The sequence below is a fragment of the Macaca fascicularis genome, chromosome Y, assembly GCF_037993035.2.
Source record: "Macaca fascicularis isolate 582-1 chromosome Y, T2T-MFA8v1.1".
NCBI lineage: Eukaryota > Metazoa > Chordata > Mammalia > Primates > Cercopithecidae > Macaca > Macaca fascicularis.
Window position 1 is genome coordinate 6,475,901 of NC_132903.1, and position 17,781 is coordinate 6,493,681.

A 17,781-nucleotide genomic window follows, 5' to 3' on the forward strand; every position below is an offset into this window, starting at 1 on the left:
TTATTCTCAGCCAAATACAAGTGACCTAGGCCTGTGGCACAGCCCCAACAAGTCCAGAGAACATGTGCCCAAGGGGGTTGAGCATGATTTTATACATTTTGAAGGGGAGAGAAATTACAGGCAGACATTCATCAATTCAAGGCATACATTTGTTTCTTCCAGGAAGGTGGCACAACTTGAAGCAGCGAGTTCCAGGTTGTAGGTGGATTCAAATGTTTTCAAATTAGCAATTGGTTGAAGGAACTATGTTATCTAAAGACCTGGAATCAATAGAAAGGAGTGTCTGGGGTAAGAAAAGGAGTTGTGGAGACCAAGGTCTTATGCAGATAAAGTCCCATAGTTGGCTCTCCTTAGAAGCAATAGATGGCAAAAGTTTCCCATTCAGACCCTTGAAAGATGCTAGATGCTCATCTAATCACATCACGATGAGCAAAATACCAGTCAAGGGAAGTAAACCTGAAAAACTTGTTCAGGCCACTTTATCCCTCCTTGGATTAGATAAAGTGTTTGCATCATGGTCAGAAGACCTCCTGATGAATCTTGAGCAAACAATGCCCTAAATGTCTTGAGTTTGATTAATTATCCCAGGTCTGTTTCTTCTGACAATTCAGGTAAAAAGTAGAATGTAGATCTTCCCTATAAGAGATAGCTTTGTGGGGCCATTTCAAAATATAGGAAAAAAGTGTATTTAAGGGTAAAATGCTTTGATTTCTTTTAGGGCCTGGTATCTATCATGTGATGCTACTCCAATGAGGTTGAAATTTGGTATCTTTTTGTTATCAGTAATCTGTTTGGTTGGTCTTATGATCTCTGTTTTAATGTTAATTCTGGTCAGTTGTACCTGAGTTCCAAAGAGAGAAGGGTATAGCAAGGCATGTCCCCACATCCCCTCATGGCCTCAAGAAGTTGTTCAGATTTTCTTTGGAATGCCCTTGGCAGAGAGGGTTTCTATTCAGTTAACTGGAGGCTTAGAATTTTAATTTTGGTTTACAGAATTCACTAAAGACTCTACTCCCAGTATTCATATAATCATTCTAATTCTCACTTTCAGTACAGGATTAAATAAATTACATAAGATGCTCAACACTATTATAAAATAGACTTTGTTAGATGCTTTTACCCAACTGTAGGCTAAAGTAAGTGTCCTGCACATATCTGAAATAGACTAGGCTATTTTGCATGGCATATTTGGTCTGTGCCATAAATTTTTGTCTTATGATATTTTGAACATATCTTGGGTTTTTCAGATGTAACTGCCATTGCAATTCCGGGAACATCTGTATGTATTTATATGTGTGTGTGTGTGTATATGTGTGTGTATGTCTCTCTGTGTGTGTGTATATATGTGTGTGTGTGTGTGTGTGTGTGTGTGTGTGTGTGTGTGTGTGTGTGTGTATTCTGGAACTCCTTGGACAGATCTCATCTTTTCAGAGGCTTTGTTTTCTTCTTTGTAAAATGGGAACAGTTGTATTTCTCTCAGGGAGTGTCATTGTGGAGTAATTTAGAAAAATGTAGTATTCAACCAAAAATGCTCTTAGCATTATTGCCAGGAAAATGATGTTGATTTAGAGGGGACATAACTACTTTGTTATTTATCACATTTCATAAAACGAAGGAACCTAGTTTCCTTGAATTCTAAAACACATATGTGCACTGGCAATGAGAATACACTTAGTAAAGTGATCCCTCAAAAGACAATGGCAATGTGTTTGCCAAAGGGATTAATTAGACGTATATTGCAATACTGTTTTTAGAATGAAAAACAAGAGATTGAGAGGAGGTAGCTGTAAGTGTCCACTTCTCTGCAGATCATCCCAACTGGCCTCAGTACTTTAGGTAAGGAATTTGAATTTGCCCTTTGTTTTATAGGGCAACACAGACTTATTGCTGTTTACATTCACCAAACACACATACCTGAGTAGCAGATCTCTACTCTTCCTTTAAATAAGATAATGCTATGGAACATTTTTGAAAGCTTAGACAAATGTAATACAGAGGTAATGTGAAAGAAAAGTACATATATTGACCTGTTTTCTCTTGTCTTTTCTCTGGACATAAATGTTTTCCACATTTTTGCAACCTTTCTCTGTCTAAGCTTTCCTTCTGGGGAGAACATAATGGAATTTGATTTTCTATATGTTTAATTCTAAAATCGCAAAGTTAATCCCACACCATTATGGAGATAAACTTTTGAGTTTCTGTTTGAAAATTTGGGGATATGAAAATTGTCAAATACTGCTGATATATTTGTTTAAGAGACCCAAGGGCATGAAGACATCTGGCATTTTGAATATAGTGTCTGATATTTTCACAAAATTGTGTAATGCATTGTTCTAAATTGAGAGGTAACTCTGTTTATTAATCATAGTTTCTCTGCTATACTTCTCTATTTTACTTTAAGTTCTGGGTTATATGTGCAGAATGTGCAGCTTTGTAATAGACATACAAGAGCCCTGGTGGTTTGCTGCACCCATCAACCCATTACCTACGTTAAATATTTCTCCTGATGTTATTCCTCCCCAAGGGCCTGCTCACTGACAAGCCCCAGTACGTGATGTTCCCCTCCCTGTTCTCAGTGTTCACCTCTCACTTATGAGTAAGAACATTCAGTGTTTGGTTTTCTGATATTGTGATAGTTTGCTGAGAATGATTTCCCTGCAAAGGAAATGAACTCATCCTTTTTTATGGCTGCATAGGGTTCCATGGTGTATATGTGCCACATTTTCTTAATACCGTCTGTGACTGATGGACATTTGGATTGCTTCCAAGTCTTTGCTACTGTGAATAGTGCCTCAATAAATATACATGTGCATGTGTCTTTATTGTAGAATGATTTGCAATCCTTTGGATATATGCTCAGTAATGGGATTGCTGGGTCAAATGGTATTTCCAGTTCTAGATACTTGAGGAATTGCCACACTCTCTTCCACAATGGTTGAACTAATTTGTGCTTCCACTAACAGTGTAAAGGTGTTCTTATTTTTCCATAACGTCTCCAGCATCTGTTGATTCCTGACTTTTTAATGACTGCCATTCTAACTGGTGTGAGATGGTATCTCATTTTGGTTTTGATTTGCATTTCTCTAATGACCAGTGATGATGACTATTTTTTCATACGTCTGTTGGCTGTATAAATGTCTTGCTTTGATAACTGTCTGTTCATATACTTTGCCCAATTTTTGATGGGGTTGTTTGTTTTATTCTTATCCATTTGTTTAAGTGTTTTGTAGATTCTGGATATTAGCCCTTTGTCAGATGGATAGATTGCAAAAATTTTCTCCCATTCTGCAGGTTGGCTGTTCACTCTGATGACAGTTTATTTTGCTGTGCAGGAGATCTTTAGTTTATTTACATCCCATTTGTCAAGTTTGACTTTTGTTGCCATTGCTTGTGGGGTTTTGGACATGAAGTCTTTGCCCATGCTTATGTCCTGAATGGTACTGGCCAGATTTCCTTTCAGGATTTTTATGGTCCTAGGTTTTAAATTTAAATCTTTGATTCATTTTGATGTGATTTTTATAAAAGGTATAAGAAAGGGGTCCAGTTTCAGTTTTCTGCACAGCTAGCCAGTTTTCCCAACACCATTTATTAAATAGGGAATCTTTTCCCCACTGCTTATGTGTGTCAGGTTTGTCAAAGATCAGATGGTTGCAGTAGCTGAGGCCTCCATTCTGTTCCATTGGTCTGTATATCTGTTTGGTACCCCTACCATTCTGCTTTGGTTAATGTAGCCCTGTAGTATAGTTTGAAGTCAGGTAGTATGATGCCTCCAGCTTTGTTCTTCTTGCCCAGGAATGTCTGGACAATGTGAGCTCTTTATTTACTCCATTTGAAGTTTAAAGTGTTTTTTCCCAATTCTGTGAAGAAAGACGGTGGTAGCTTGATGGGGATAGCATTTAATTTAGAAATTACTTTGGGCGGTTTGGCCATTTTCATGATATTGATTCTTCCTGTCCTTTAGCATGGAATGTTTTTCTGTTTCCTCTCTTATTTCCTTGAACAGTGGTTTGTAGTTATTTTTGAAGAGGTCCTTCACATCCCTTGGAACTTGTATTCCTAGGTATTTTATTCTCTTTTTTGCAGTTGTGAGTGGGAGTTCACTCATGATTAGGCTCTCTGTTATCGGTGTATAGGAATGGTTGTGATTTTTGCACATAGATTTGTATCCTGACACTTTGCTGAAGTTGCTTATTAGCTTAAGGAGGTTTTGGGCTGAGACAAAGGGGTTTTCTAAACATGGAATTATGTCATGTGCAAACAGAGACAATCTGACTCCCTCTTTTTGTAGTTGAATACTCTTTCTTTCTCTTGCCTGATTGCCCTGGCCAGAATTTTCAACACTAGGTTGAATAGGAGTGGTGAGAGAGGGCATCATTGTCTTGTGATGATTTTCAAAGGGAATGCTTCCAGCTTTTGTCCATTCAGTATGATATTGGCTGTGGGTTTTTCATATGTAGCTTTTATTATTTAGAGATACGTTCCATCAGTACCTAGTTTATTGAGAGTTTTTAAGCATGAACGGTGTTGATTTTTTTTGAAGGCCTTTTCTGCATCTATTGAGATAATCATATGGTTTGTCATTGGTTCTGTTTATGTGATGGATTATGCTGACTGATTTGCGATGTTGAATTAGCCTTGCATCACAGGGATGAAGTCAACTGGATCGTGTTAGATAAGCTTTTTGATGTGCTGCTGGATTCTGTTTGCCAGTATTTTATTGATTCTTCCAGATTTTGGTATCAGGATGATGCTGGCCTCCTAAAATGAGTTAGGGAGGATTCCCTATTTTCCTATTGTTTGCTATAGTTTCTAAAAGAATGGCACCAGCTTCTCTCTGTACCTCTGGTAGAATTTGGCTGTGAATTCATCTGATCCTTTCTTATTGGTTGGTAGGCTATTAATTACTGCCTCAATTTCAGAACTTGTTATTGGTCTATTCAGGGATTTGACTTCTTCCTGGCTTAGACTTGGGAGGGTATATGTGTCCAGGAATTTATTCATTTCTTACAGAATTCCTAGTTTATTTGCATAGAGATGTTTATAGTATTCTCTGATGGTAGTTTGTATTTCTGTGGGATCACTTGTGGTATCCCCTATATCATTTTGTATTGAGTCTATCTGATTCTTCTCTCTTTTGTTCTTTATTAATCTGGATATTAGTTTATCTATTTTGTTGATCTTTTCAGAAAACCAGCTCCTGGATTCATTATTTTTTTCAAGGATTTTTTGTATCTATATCTCCTTCAATTCTGCTCTCATGGCCGTTGTTTCATCTTCTACTAGCTTTTGAATTTGTTTGCTGTTGCTTCTGTAGTTCTTTTACTTTTGATGATAGGGTGTCCATTTTAGATCTTTTCCACTTTCTCTTCTGGACATTTAGTGCTATAAATTTCCCTCTAAACACTGCCTTAAATGTATCCCAGAAATTCTGGTACATTGTGTCTTCCTTATCATTGGTTTCAAAGAACATATTTATTTCTGCCTGCATTTCTCTAAAGTGGGGCTGAAGCCTGGGAGCCAAGTGGTCTGGCTCTGTAGGTCCCAACCCAACAGAACACAGGAAACTAATATCCACTAGCTTGAAATTTCTTGCTGCCGGAAGAGCAGCAATCTGAGATCCCTCTGGGACAGTGGAACTTGGTTGGGGAGGGGAGTCCGCCGTAGGGGAGGGGAGTCCGCCATTGCTGAGGCTTGAGTAAGTGGTTTTATGGTGAAAGTATAGACAAAGCTACTGGAAAATTCAAACTTGGTGGAGCCCACTGAAGCTCAGGAAGTGGGCTGTGCCCAGACTTCCAGATTGCTCCTCTCTGGACAGGGCATCTCTGTAAAAGGGAGCAGCCCCATTCTGGGCTTATAGCCAACTTATATGTTCCTGCCTGAAGGCTCTGAGGAGAACAGTCGACCTCCCAGCTTAGTGTTAGACCTCTACTAAAGGTCAGTCTGCCTCTTCAAGTGGGTATAATGACTGAAAGACACCTCCCAGTTGAGGCTGAAAGACACCTCATACAGGAGAGCTCTGGGGGGCATCTGGCAGGTGCCCTTTCCTCGAAGCTTTCAGAGGAAAGAAAAGGCAGCAATCTTGCTGCTCTGCAGTCTCCACGGGTACCCAGGCAAACAGGGTTTGGGATGGACCTGGAGCAATCTCCAGCAGACTGCAGCAGAGGGGCCTGACTGTTAGAAGGAAAAGAAACAAATAGAAAGGATTAGCATGTCCACTCAAAGACCCCATCCAAAGACCAATAGTAGATAAATCCACAAATATGGGGAAAACCAGCACAAAAGGCTGAAAATTCCAAAAACCAAGATGCCTCTCCTCCTCCAAAGGACCACAACTCTTTGCCAGCAAGGGAACAAAACTGGACAGAGAATGAGTTCGACAAACTGACAGAAGTTAGTTTCAGAAGGTAGGTAACAACAAACAACTCCGAGCTTAAGGAGCATATTCTAGTCCAATACCAGGAAGCTAAGAACCTTGAAGAAAGGTTAGTTTAATGCTAACTAGAATTATCATATGATTTAAAGATTTACAGAATCTCAAAAGAAGAGATTTAGAGAAGAAAATAAATGACCTGATGGAGCTGAAAAACACAGCACAAGAACTTTGTGAAGCATAAACAAATATCAATTGCCAAATCAATTAAGTGGAAGAAAGAATATCAGTGATTGAAGATCACCTTAATGACATAAAGAGAGAAGACAAGATTAGAGAAAAAAGAATAAAATGGAATGAGTAAAGCCTCTAAAAAATATGGGACTTTGTGAAAAGACCAAATCTATGTTTGATTGGTGTACCTGATAGTGACAGGCAGAATGCAAACAAATGGAAAACACTCTTCAAGATATTATCCAGGAGAACTCCCCCAACCTAGCAAGATAGGCCAACATTCACATTCAGGAAGTACAGAGAACATGACAAAGATACTGCTCGAGAAGAGCAACCCCAAGACACATAATCATCAGATTCAACAAGATTGAAATGAAATAAAAAATGTTAAGGGGAGCCAGAGAGAAAGGACGGATTACTCATAAAGGGAAGCCCATCAGACTAACAGCAGATCTCTCTGCAGAAACCCTACAAGCCAGAAGAGAGTAGTGGCAACATTCCACATTCTTAAAGAAAATAATTTTCAACCCAGAATTTCATAGCCAGCCAAACTAAGCTTCACAAGAGAAGGAGAAATAAAATCCTTTATGGAGAAGCAAAGGCAGAGGGATTTTGTCATTACCAGACCTGCCTCACAAGAGCTGAAGGAAGGACTAAATATGGAAAGAAACAACTGGTACCAGGCACTGTAAAAACATGCCAAATTGTAAAGATCATCATGAAGAAATTGAATCAATTAATGGTCAAAATAACCAACTAACATCAAATTCATACATAACAATATTAACCTTAAATGTAAATGGGCGAAATACCCGAACTAAAAGACAGACTGGCAAACTGGATAAAAAGTCAAGACCCGAGGGGGCACACCCAAGATGGCTGAACAGGAAGAGCTGTAGCCTCCAGCTCCCAGTGTGAGTGACAGAGAAGATGGGTGATTTCTGCATTTTCAACTGAGGTACCAGGTTCATCTGACTGGGACGTGTCGGACAGTCGATGGTGGTCCACGGGTGCCGCCCGACTAGCCAGAGCTGAAGAAGGGCGAGGCATCGCCTCACCCGGGAAGTACAAGGGGGAAGGGAATTCCTTTTCCTAGCCAAAGGAAATTGAGACACAAAACACCTGGAAAATTGGGTAACTCCCGCCCTAATACTGCGCTTTACCAAGGGTCTTAGCAAATGACACACCATGAGATTATATCCCTCACCTGGCCCAGAGGTTCCCATGCCCACAGAGCCTCCCTCATTGCTTGCACAGCCCTCTGGGATCTAACTGTAAGGTGACAGCAAGGCTAGGGGAGGGGCGCCCGCCATTGCTGAGGCTTAAGTAGGTATACAAAGCCACTGGGAAGCTCGAATTGGGTGGAGCCCACCATAGCTCAAGGAGGCCTGCCTGCCTCTGTAGACTCCACCTCTGGGGACAGAGCATAGCTAATCAAAAAGCAGCAGAAACCTCGGTAGAGGTAAATGTCCCTGTCTGACAACTTTGAAAAGAGCAGTGGATCTCCCAGCACGGAGGTTGACACCTGAGAATGGACAGACCGCCTGCTCAAGTGGGTCTCTGACCCCTGAGCAGCCTAACTGGGAGACATCCCCCACTAGGTGCAGACTGACACCTCACACCTCACACGACTGGATACACCCCTGAGATGGAGCTTCCAGAGTAAGAATCAGACAGCAATGCTCCCTGTTCAGCAGTATTCTATCTTCTGCAGCCTCCGCTGCTGATGCCCACACAAACAGGGTCTGTAGTGGACTTCAAGCAAACTCCAACAGATCTGCAGCTGAGGGTCCTGACTGTAAGAAGGAAAACTAACATACAGAAAGGACACCCACACCAAAACCCCATCAGTACGTCACCATCATCAAAGACCAAAGGCAGATAAAACCACAAAGATGGGGAAAAAGCAATGCAGAAAAGATGGAAATTCAAAAAATCAGTGCATCTCCCCCTTCAAAGGAACACAGCTCATCGCCAGCAATGGAACAAAGCTGGACAGAGAATGACTTTGTTGACTTAATAGAAGAAGGCTTCAGTCAATCAAACTTCTCGGAGCTAAAGGAGGAACTATGTAACCAGTACAAAGAAACTAAAAACCTTGAAAAAAGATTTGATGAATGGGTAACTAGAATATCCTTAAAAGAACTGGTAGAGATGAAAACGATAACATGAGGACTATATGACAAATGCACAAGCTTCAGTACTGGCTCAAACAACTGGAAGAAAGAGTATCAGCGATTGAAGATCAAATGAATGAAATGAAGCAAGAAGAGAAGTGTAGAGAAAAAAGAGTAAAAAGAAATGAACAAAGCCTCCAAGAAATATGGGATTATGTGAAAAGACCAAATCTACGTCTGATTGATATGCCTGAAAGTGACAGGAAAAAAGGAACCAAGGTGGAAAACGCTCTGCCGGATATTATGCAGGAGAACTTCCCCAACCTAGTAATGCAGGCCAACATTCAAATTCAGGAAATTCAAATTCAGAGAACGCCACAAAGATACTCCTTGAGAAGAGCAACTCCAAGACACACAATTATTAGATTCACCAAAGTTGAAATGAAGGAAAAAATTGCCATACTGTTTTCCACAATGGTTGAACTAGTTTACAGTCCCACCAATAGTGTAAAAGTGTTCCTATTTCTCCACAACCTTTCCAGCACCTGTTGTTTCCTGATTTCTTAGTGATTGCCATTCTAACTGGTATGAGATATTAAGTCATTGTGGTTTTGATTTGCATTTCTCTGATGGCCAGTGATGATGAGCATTTTTTCATGTGTCTGTTGGCTGTATGAATCTCTTATTTTGAGAAGTGTCCACTTTTACATTTTCACTAAGAGTGTATAAGCATTCCTTTTCCTCTGCAACCTCATTAGCATCTGTGTTTTTGTTTTTTGTTTTTTGTTTTTTTTTTTGGTTTTGTTATAGTAGCCATTCTGACTGGTGTGAGATGGTATCTCATTGAGGTTTTGATTACATTTCCCTAATGATCAGTGATGTGGAGCATTTTTCATATGTTTATTGATTGCTTATATGTCCACTTTTGAGAAGTGTATGTCCACGTTCTTGGCACAGGTTTTAATATGGTTATTTGGAAACTCAATTTTTATGCTAAGATTCAAGAAACTTTGCACAGCCCAGTAGAAATAAGATTGGGCAAAAAGGGCCTGATCTAAAGCTAATGGATTGAGTGGGGAAACCCAGTCAGACCTGTCTGTCTAGATTCTTCTTGGCTTCTCTGAATAGCACTTCTTCCTTCTCGATGTGGAAAAAGACCCCCTCTGGAATGGGGGTCTAGAATGTACCGTCAAACAGGGCAGAGGATTTCTTTATGGGCCGGTGTTTAAGAAAGTCAAGCGGAAAGTTAAGGTCATCTTTTGTGGCTGCTTTGATGGGGAAGGAGTCTGGTTTGTATGACCTGCCTTTGGGAGGAGAGGTTCCAGTTTCTATGGCCACTCTCTAGAGAGATTGGAGCCGAGAAACTGCAGGTCAGGGGAAGGTCAGAAAAAAAACCTTTTGCTTCTAAGGCTGCTGAAGTCTTCGTTTTGTGGTATCATTCTCTGAATCCCAACAACACATTTTTTTTTTAACTTTGTACAAAACACTTAGCTCATTTGAGCCCAAACACAGGTTTCTACACTGTGTGGCCAAAGTACAGTCCTTCTTTCTACTCCACAGGGAACAAATGAAATTTATTTTGGAGAAAGTTAACTCAGAACATAAGGACCTAGATACCAGAGAGTGGAGTTGGGGTGAGGACCCAGGCTCCATGTCTGTCCTGAGAAAGTTAGGACAGAAGGACCCAGAGACATCAGAGAGGAGTAGCAGTGAGGGCCCAGGCTCCCTGTTTGTAAGGGAATTGTCTACATTGTGCGTACTCATGATCATCAACTTTCTTGTCCTTCCTTCCAAGTTGAAAGTAGTTAGACTCCTTCCAGTCCATCCTGGAGGATCCCTTTCTTGGTAAACTGAACTGGCAGAGAAAAGTATTCCATAACTGGTGTTTGGAGGCCATTTGGGCCTATTACATATGTACTGTACAAAATGTTCACCTTCTTAGGAGGGAACCCTGGCTATCCACACAGACCTGATTCTTAAGTGAGAAAAGACAGTCTTACATCCTAGACAGTCTTGAGAAGGCTTCAATAAGAAACTCATTTTAAAAATTGAAAAAAGAATCATCTGGAGGTAGCACACACGCCAACCAAGGAAACAGGGACAAAATTAATCTGTAACCTGTAGAAATACAATGAAGTAGTGACTCATTAAAAAAAAAAAAAAAAGGGGGGGGGAATTCTATTAAAATGTAACATATTAGAGAAATTGAAGAATCATACTGGAGAATGAATATGAGGATATATCCAATGAAGAATACGTCAATTAGAGAGAGTGATAGCAAAAGGAGAGGAACAAATATGGAGACTCTAGGAATCTGACATTCAAAGAGTATTTTCAGGAAGGATGGCATAATATACAAATAAGCAAAAGTGACTTACATTTGAATAATGTTTAAAATAATTCCAGTGTTATTGTGAACTGTGCCACAATAAGCATATCTGTGCATGCACCTTTATAGTAGAATGATTTATAGTCCTCTGTGTATATACCCAGTAATGGGATCACTGGGTCAAATGATATTTCTAGTTCTATGTCCTTGAGGAATCACCACACTGTCTTCCACAATGGTTGAACTAATTTACACTCCTGCCAACAGTGTAAAAGTGTTCCTATGTCTCCACATCATCTCCAGAACCTATTGTTTCCTGACTTTTTAATAATTGCCGTTCTAACTGGCACGAGATGGCATGTCATTGTGGTTTTGATTTGCATTGATCTGACACACCATGGAATATTTGCAGCCATAAAAAAGGATGAGTTCGTGTACTTTGCAGGGACATAGATGAAGCTGGAAACCATCATTCTCAGCAAACTAACACAAGCAAGAATAGAAAACCAAACACCACATGTTCTTACTAGTAAGTAGGAGTTGAACAATGAGAACACATGGACACAGGGAGGTGAATATCACACACTGGGACCTGCCAGGAGATGGGAAGTAGGGGAAGGGATAGCATTAGGAGAAATACCTAATGTAGATGACTGGTTGATGGGTCCAGCAAACCACCATAGCATATGTATACAGCAGAGTTCAGGAAGGAAGCATGGATCTAGGTTTCCTCAGATTCTTACTTTAATTTAAAAATCTATAACTGGGCACAATGGCTCATACTTGCAATCCCAGAACATTGTGCTGGGCTGAGAAAGGAGGATTGCTTCTGTCCAAGAGCTCCAGATGAGCCTGGTCAACATAGTGAAACCCCATCTGTACCAAAAAAAAAAAAAAAAAAGAAAAAAAAAAGAAAAAAGAAAAAAATTAGTCCAGTGTAATAGTGCATGCCAGTGTTCTCAGCTGTTCAGGAGGCTAAGGTGGGAGGATCACTTGAGCGTTGGAGGTCATGGCTGCAGTGAGCTGAGATCATGGCCTGTGTAACAGAGTGAGACCCTGTCTCAAAAAAAAAAAAAAGTCTTGTGCAGTGTTCTCTTCAACAAGATAAAGTGGTTTCACTAATCAACTACTAACAATATGATGATTTAGACTGAGCAAACTTCACTCATTTCTTTTTTATTATCTGATATGATCTTTTGAAAAAGTTTTAATTGCTTAAAAATGACCTAACGCTTCTTCCAAGCTTCCTTTTTTTTTTTTTTCCTCTCTCTTAACTGAAGTCACAGAATGTTCTCTTGTGTGGAGTGCTAAAGAACATTAAAAAATTATTAACTTTAAGGACATTCTACAAGTAAAGTTATAAACCCCAAACCCATAAAAGATAAAGGAAAATGGAAGACGCGGTATGAAGACTGTCCTCTCCCAGAAGGTCCCTTCTTGTGGAAATAAGCTGCTATTCCAGGTCAGTGGGAGGTTCCCCCAAGGCAAGACGGATCCTATGGGAAGACCATTGTGTATGGCCCATGGCACCATTTCAGCTTAATTATTCCAGTTCCTCCAGTTTCTCTGACTGCACATGACATTAAATTAAATACAATTTTTCTCAGTTTGCATTTCCTAGGCAGTCATCCTAAGTGGCTTCTTGAAGGTGGTCTGTGTATTCTGCTATCCAATTCTGTGATGCCCTTTCACTTGAGGGCCAGTGATATGAGTAACGGCTCTAGAAATTTGTTCTGTGGTCAGAGATGCTTGTGCAGTGGCCATTTTCTTTCATTATGATCTGGACTTTCCCAAGCTTCAGAAGTGAAGAAGATCGACTTTCCTACTAATTAGCATTGGTGCTAGGAAGTGAATACTTTCTCTATCTTTTGCAAATAGTGTGTTCTACATTCTCCAGTGTACCTTCTGCTTGGTAAATGTCGGATTATTTGTTGACCATCTCTCGGGGTGTAGTTCTTTGTGTTATTAAATGAGAACCTAGTGGCTTACAAAGCATTGGCTTTTAAGGAGTCACTTTTATCCTAGATGATAACTCAAATCCATGCAGTGCTGGTATTTACAGCTGGGAGATTACATGGTCTTATCCTTGGGTCTATTGCTGCCTTCTTTCTTGGGGATACCTTTGGTCTGTCTTGCCCTGGGCGACCATCCCTCTGACCTGCAATAGCAGCCTATTTCCACAAGAAGAGACCCTCTGAGAGAGGACATCCTTTATACCACCTCTTTCGATTTTCCTTGATATTTTATGGGTTTTGGGTGTATAACCTTATTCTTAGAATGTCCTTAAAACTAACAATTTTTTAATGTTCTTTAGCATATTACTAAAAGATCTTTATCTGCTTGACAGACTGAGGAAGGAGTGCTGCTTGAGTCTGAAAGGTTGAGGCTGCAGTGAGCTGTGATCCTGCCACTGCACTCCAGCCTGGGTGGCAGAGCAAGACCGCTTCTCAAAAAAATAAAAAGGACAGGTACAGTAGCTCATGTCCTTAATCTTTGAACTTTGGGAGGCTGAGGCAGGAGGATTGCTTTAGGCCAGAGTTCTAGACCTCTGCCTGCAACATAGGGAGATCCATCTCTTCAAAAAATAAAAAGTTGGCTAGACATGATGACATGATGGCATATGCCTTTAGTCCCCGCTTCTTGTGGGGCTGGCAACATCAGGAGGATTGCTAGGGCCTAGGAGTTCCAGGATGCAGTGGGCAATATGTATGTGATAATACATATTGAAACAAGTTATTAGAGAATTAGTATGTATTCTCCCACATATTCAGTGTGTTTTCGTAATGGTCTAACTAATTCAAAGGGTATAAACATTATATATGCAAATTATTTTGTTTTTTGTTTAAAAACCTTTTTGACTGAATCTGTCTGTGATGCTTTAGTATTTGAAGTTGCAGACAGAACTTAGTCTTAAGTTAGCACTCACCTTGGTGATAGATTTCCATGGAGGGAATGTTCGCCAGATGATAATTTAGCCTGAAGATGTTATAGATGTGGACAGTCGCACCTTCTAAGTTACACTGTCTGGGGTGGTCCAATTACAAAGAACATGCTGGAACACAGACTTGTTAAGGGATAATTAAACATGATGGAAATAGAACAAGTATGGCAGAGTATTTAATTGGGTTAAGAAGAGTGAAACAATAGCTTTTAATAGGAGTTCTGGATATAGACAAGAAATCTACTTATTGTAGAAAATTTGTGACATCTGATTACCATAGTGAAAGAAATATCCCCCTTTAAAAATCCTATCTATACAGAAACAAGTGGTAGGTAGAAGGAAATCTTCCCATGGATATATTTAAGAAAAACAGTGGAGAGGTCTGAGATTTCAAAGGGCCATGGTTCAGATTATAATTCAAAAGAGGCAAAAAATAGTCCCTCTCTTCTTGGGTTTCAGGAAGGGGGAAGATTTTACCACTTGTGAAATAATTTTGGAGCTTCTGTAACCTTGAATCTTTCATCCTATTTTTTCCTGGACTTGGGACTTAAGGGGATTGATAAAATGGAGACAGAGAAGAAGCAGGTTTTGAAATGCCTCTTTTGATTCTGTTCCTTTCTGGAATTCTTCACCATGGGCCTTAAAGAGTATATATGTGTTCCTGATACACCACATGCAGTGGTCGATTAATGAAACTTTATTTTCTCAGATAGGTTCCCTTCCTCCATTAATTTGTGGGATTTCAGATGAAAACTTACTTGGACCATGGTTTTCTATGTGTTTGTGAATGGAAGGACATGTTCATCTTTGACCTCCTTGAGTTTCACATCTTAGTCTTGATATTTAAGTAGCTTTGGTTCAGAGAGAGAAGGACCATGCATGCAGTTGCTGGAACTGCTCTCTAGGTTGGAGGTTTTCTGGTCCTGGGGAAGATTCCCCCCAACCCATGCCAAGTGGCATACATACTTAATATACTAGATGAGAGAAGCAGTAGAGTTTTTTATTCATTACTTGTGTGAACAGATGTGGCCTCTGGGGAAGCTCAGCTGAGGTGGTCTCAGGCTCCACCAAAGGTCACCAGGGAGAGATGGCCAGGAAGACAGGAAGACATGAAGACATGTCTCACCTTATCTTGGTGGAGATATGTGACATTTATTTATCTATTTATTTACTTATTTATATATTTATTTATTTATACAGAGTTTCACTCTGTCACCCAGGCTGAAGTGCAGTGGCATGATCATGGCTCACTGCAACTTCCCCATCTCAAGCTCAAGCCATTCTCCCACCTCAGCCTCCTGAGTAGCTAAGACTGCAGGCAGACACCACCGTGTCCAGGTAATTTTTAAATTCTTTTTAGAAACAAGGTATTGCCATGTGGCCCAGGCTGGTCTCCAACTCCTGGGCTCAACTCTTGCATTGACCTCCAAAAGTGCTGGGATTACAGGGATGAGCCTTGGTGCCTGGCCCGTTTATTTTTAAGTGCTTATGGTCAGGGCAGGTCTTCCAAGGGAAGAGAAGAACAGCCAGATAAGACTCATATGAGATAGCTGAGTAGGTGGCATTTCATCCTTCCATGCACATACTCCTTATCCACAAGCAGAATACTGTCCTACAACCATTGCTGTCCCCACTAGGTCATGAGAGGTAGACATGCAGGTGATGACCACAGACTGGTAGTTAGCCAAAGATTCTCAGTGTTTCACGTTGCATGTGTGAGTGTGTATCACAGATCCCTCTGGCAGTTTGGTGGAAAATTGATATGTTTTGTAAAAATGATATGTTTAAGTCTTATAACAAGGTAAATACTTATAAAAGGAAGTCGGTTTTATTGAAATAGTTACCAACATAATATTAATATTTAAGCCCAGGTACATTGACTCATGCTTGTAAATCCCAGCATTTGGGGATGCTGAGGTGAGAAGATCTCTTGAGGTCAGGAGTTCAAGTTGCCAGCCTGAGCAACAAAGGGACACTCTATTTCTGCAAACAATAAAATAATTTAAAAAATTAAAAGATATATTTAAACTGGGATGTAGTAATTCATGTGCATCTTTATTGTATGTTAAGTAGCTGGATCTACTTATGAGGTTCATGCTAGTCACAATTTCTTAGTACAATTGAGTTGAAACAATGTTTTGGGGTATTTGTCCTACCAACATTGATAATGGAAGGAAATACTAAATTTCAGTGCACTGTAATGAAACTAAACATGTAACTGCCCATTGCAGTTAGTAGAACCCATGAAATTTATCTAAAGACAGCTGGGTGGCAAAGGATAAATGCTTGAGGGTATGATACCCCATTCTCCATGATGTGATTGCATATCTGTATCAAAACATCTCATGCACCTCATAAATATATATACATGCTATGTACTCACAAAAATAAATAAAGAAATTTGGATGGGATTGGGGTTTTTGGACTTAGGGTGGCGAGCATCTGCACTGAGGATTGTGTAGAGGAAAGGGTTTTGATTTATTTATTTTACCCGTTTCTTTAAAAAAACAAAACAAAACAAAAAAACCTGCATGTGATTATAGGAATTTTGCCAGATGCGAGGAATGTGAGACTCACTAGTTTGCAATATAAAGCATTGTATACTAAGGTAATTCTTTTTATGTCAAAAAGAAAGTGAAGAGTGTGGCAGATTAAAATCTTCATGTTAGTTTCATTTTACAAGCTTGGATGTCTCAATGTCAATTATTATTGACTGCTGTTTACTGCAATTTTTGGCACAAAACACATTTCATTTTAATGAACTTTGCCTTGTTTGAATGTTCATAAGACTTTGGAGGGAGTTTTAGAAGGAGATACTTGCCTTTGATCCCTGAGGCATATTATTTGTTCTACCCTGATTCTGTCTCTTAACTTTGCATCTCTTTCCTTCCTGAACCCTATTTAAAAGAAGCTTCCTTTTATGCCTCATTTCTTCCTTCCTATTCTAATATGAGATACAGAGGTTTTTATGGGAAACGTCTTGTCTATATGTCAGATTGTGGAAGCCTTGGTTGTTACCCTGAGATGGAAGATCTGATCTCAGTTAAGTTCTGACCCTAGGTCAAGAAGCCCCTCTGGATTAACTGACTCACTGGGGTAGAACCTGTTTTCACAAATTAATATTCCTGTCTGGGGATGGCAGTGGAAACATTTTGGGCAGTGGGTGTAAGTGATAAGGTTCAAGCCTGAAGATGAAGTTTGCCTTTTCTGGGAGCTTGTACATTGTCATACTCAGGAAATGAACTGTGTGAGAAAGGTGGTGTTTAGTAACCTACAGCTGTACACCATGTAAGGCCCTTATCTTGTCATGCTGCACTATAAGAAGCACATGAGGGAAGAATGTAGGCTGTCAGAGTGAGCATTATACTGAAAATAGGAACTTCTTACACAGAGCCATCTGCCTAAAGTGTAATAACTTTAGCAAATAGAATCCGTGATACAGAAAATGGAAACTGTAGCCTGGGTTGTGGAAGATGGAGCTGGTCCTGGGATCACAGGTGGTGGCCTGGAAAATGTTCTGAAGACACTCAGCTTTCTGGACATTGTACAGTTCATTAGGGGTGCTAGGAGAAGCAGTTATGAAGCTCCTTATGAAAGAGACATAGAGGTCGGGAGCGGTAGCTCATGTCTGTAATCCCAGCGCTTTGGGAGGGTGAGGCGGGCAGATCATGAGGTCAGGAGATTGACACCATCCTGGCCAACATAGTGAAACCCTGTCTCTACTAAAAATACAAAAATTAGCTGGGAGTGGCGATGCATGACTGTAATCCCAGCTACCCAGGAGGCTGAG

At 40.1% G+C, this 17,781-nt stretch overlaps 1 protein-coding gene across 11 annotated transcripts in view; it reads left to right on the forward strand.

Annotated features, from left to right (window-relative positions):
* Positions 1-17,781, forward strand: part of LOC141409544 (neuroligin-4, X-linked-like) — a 322,452-nt gene that overhangs the window by 47,702 nt on the left and 256,969 nt on the right. Inside the window, exon 1 of one of the 11 annotated variants that reach the window (XM_074030591.1) lies at positions 15,190-15,329. The exons of the other annotated variants lie outside the window; for them this stretch is intronic. The gene's annotated coding sequence lies outside the window, so the exon portion shown is untranslated. Of the gene's footprint in view, positions 1-15,189; positions 15,330-17,781 lie in introns of those variants that run through there. 11 annotated transcript variants of the gene reach the window in all.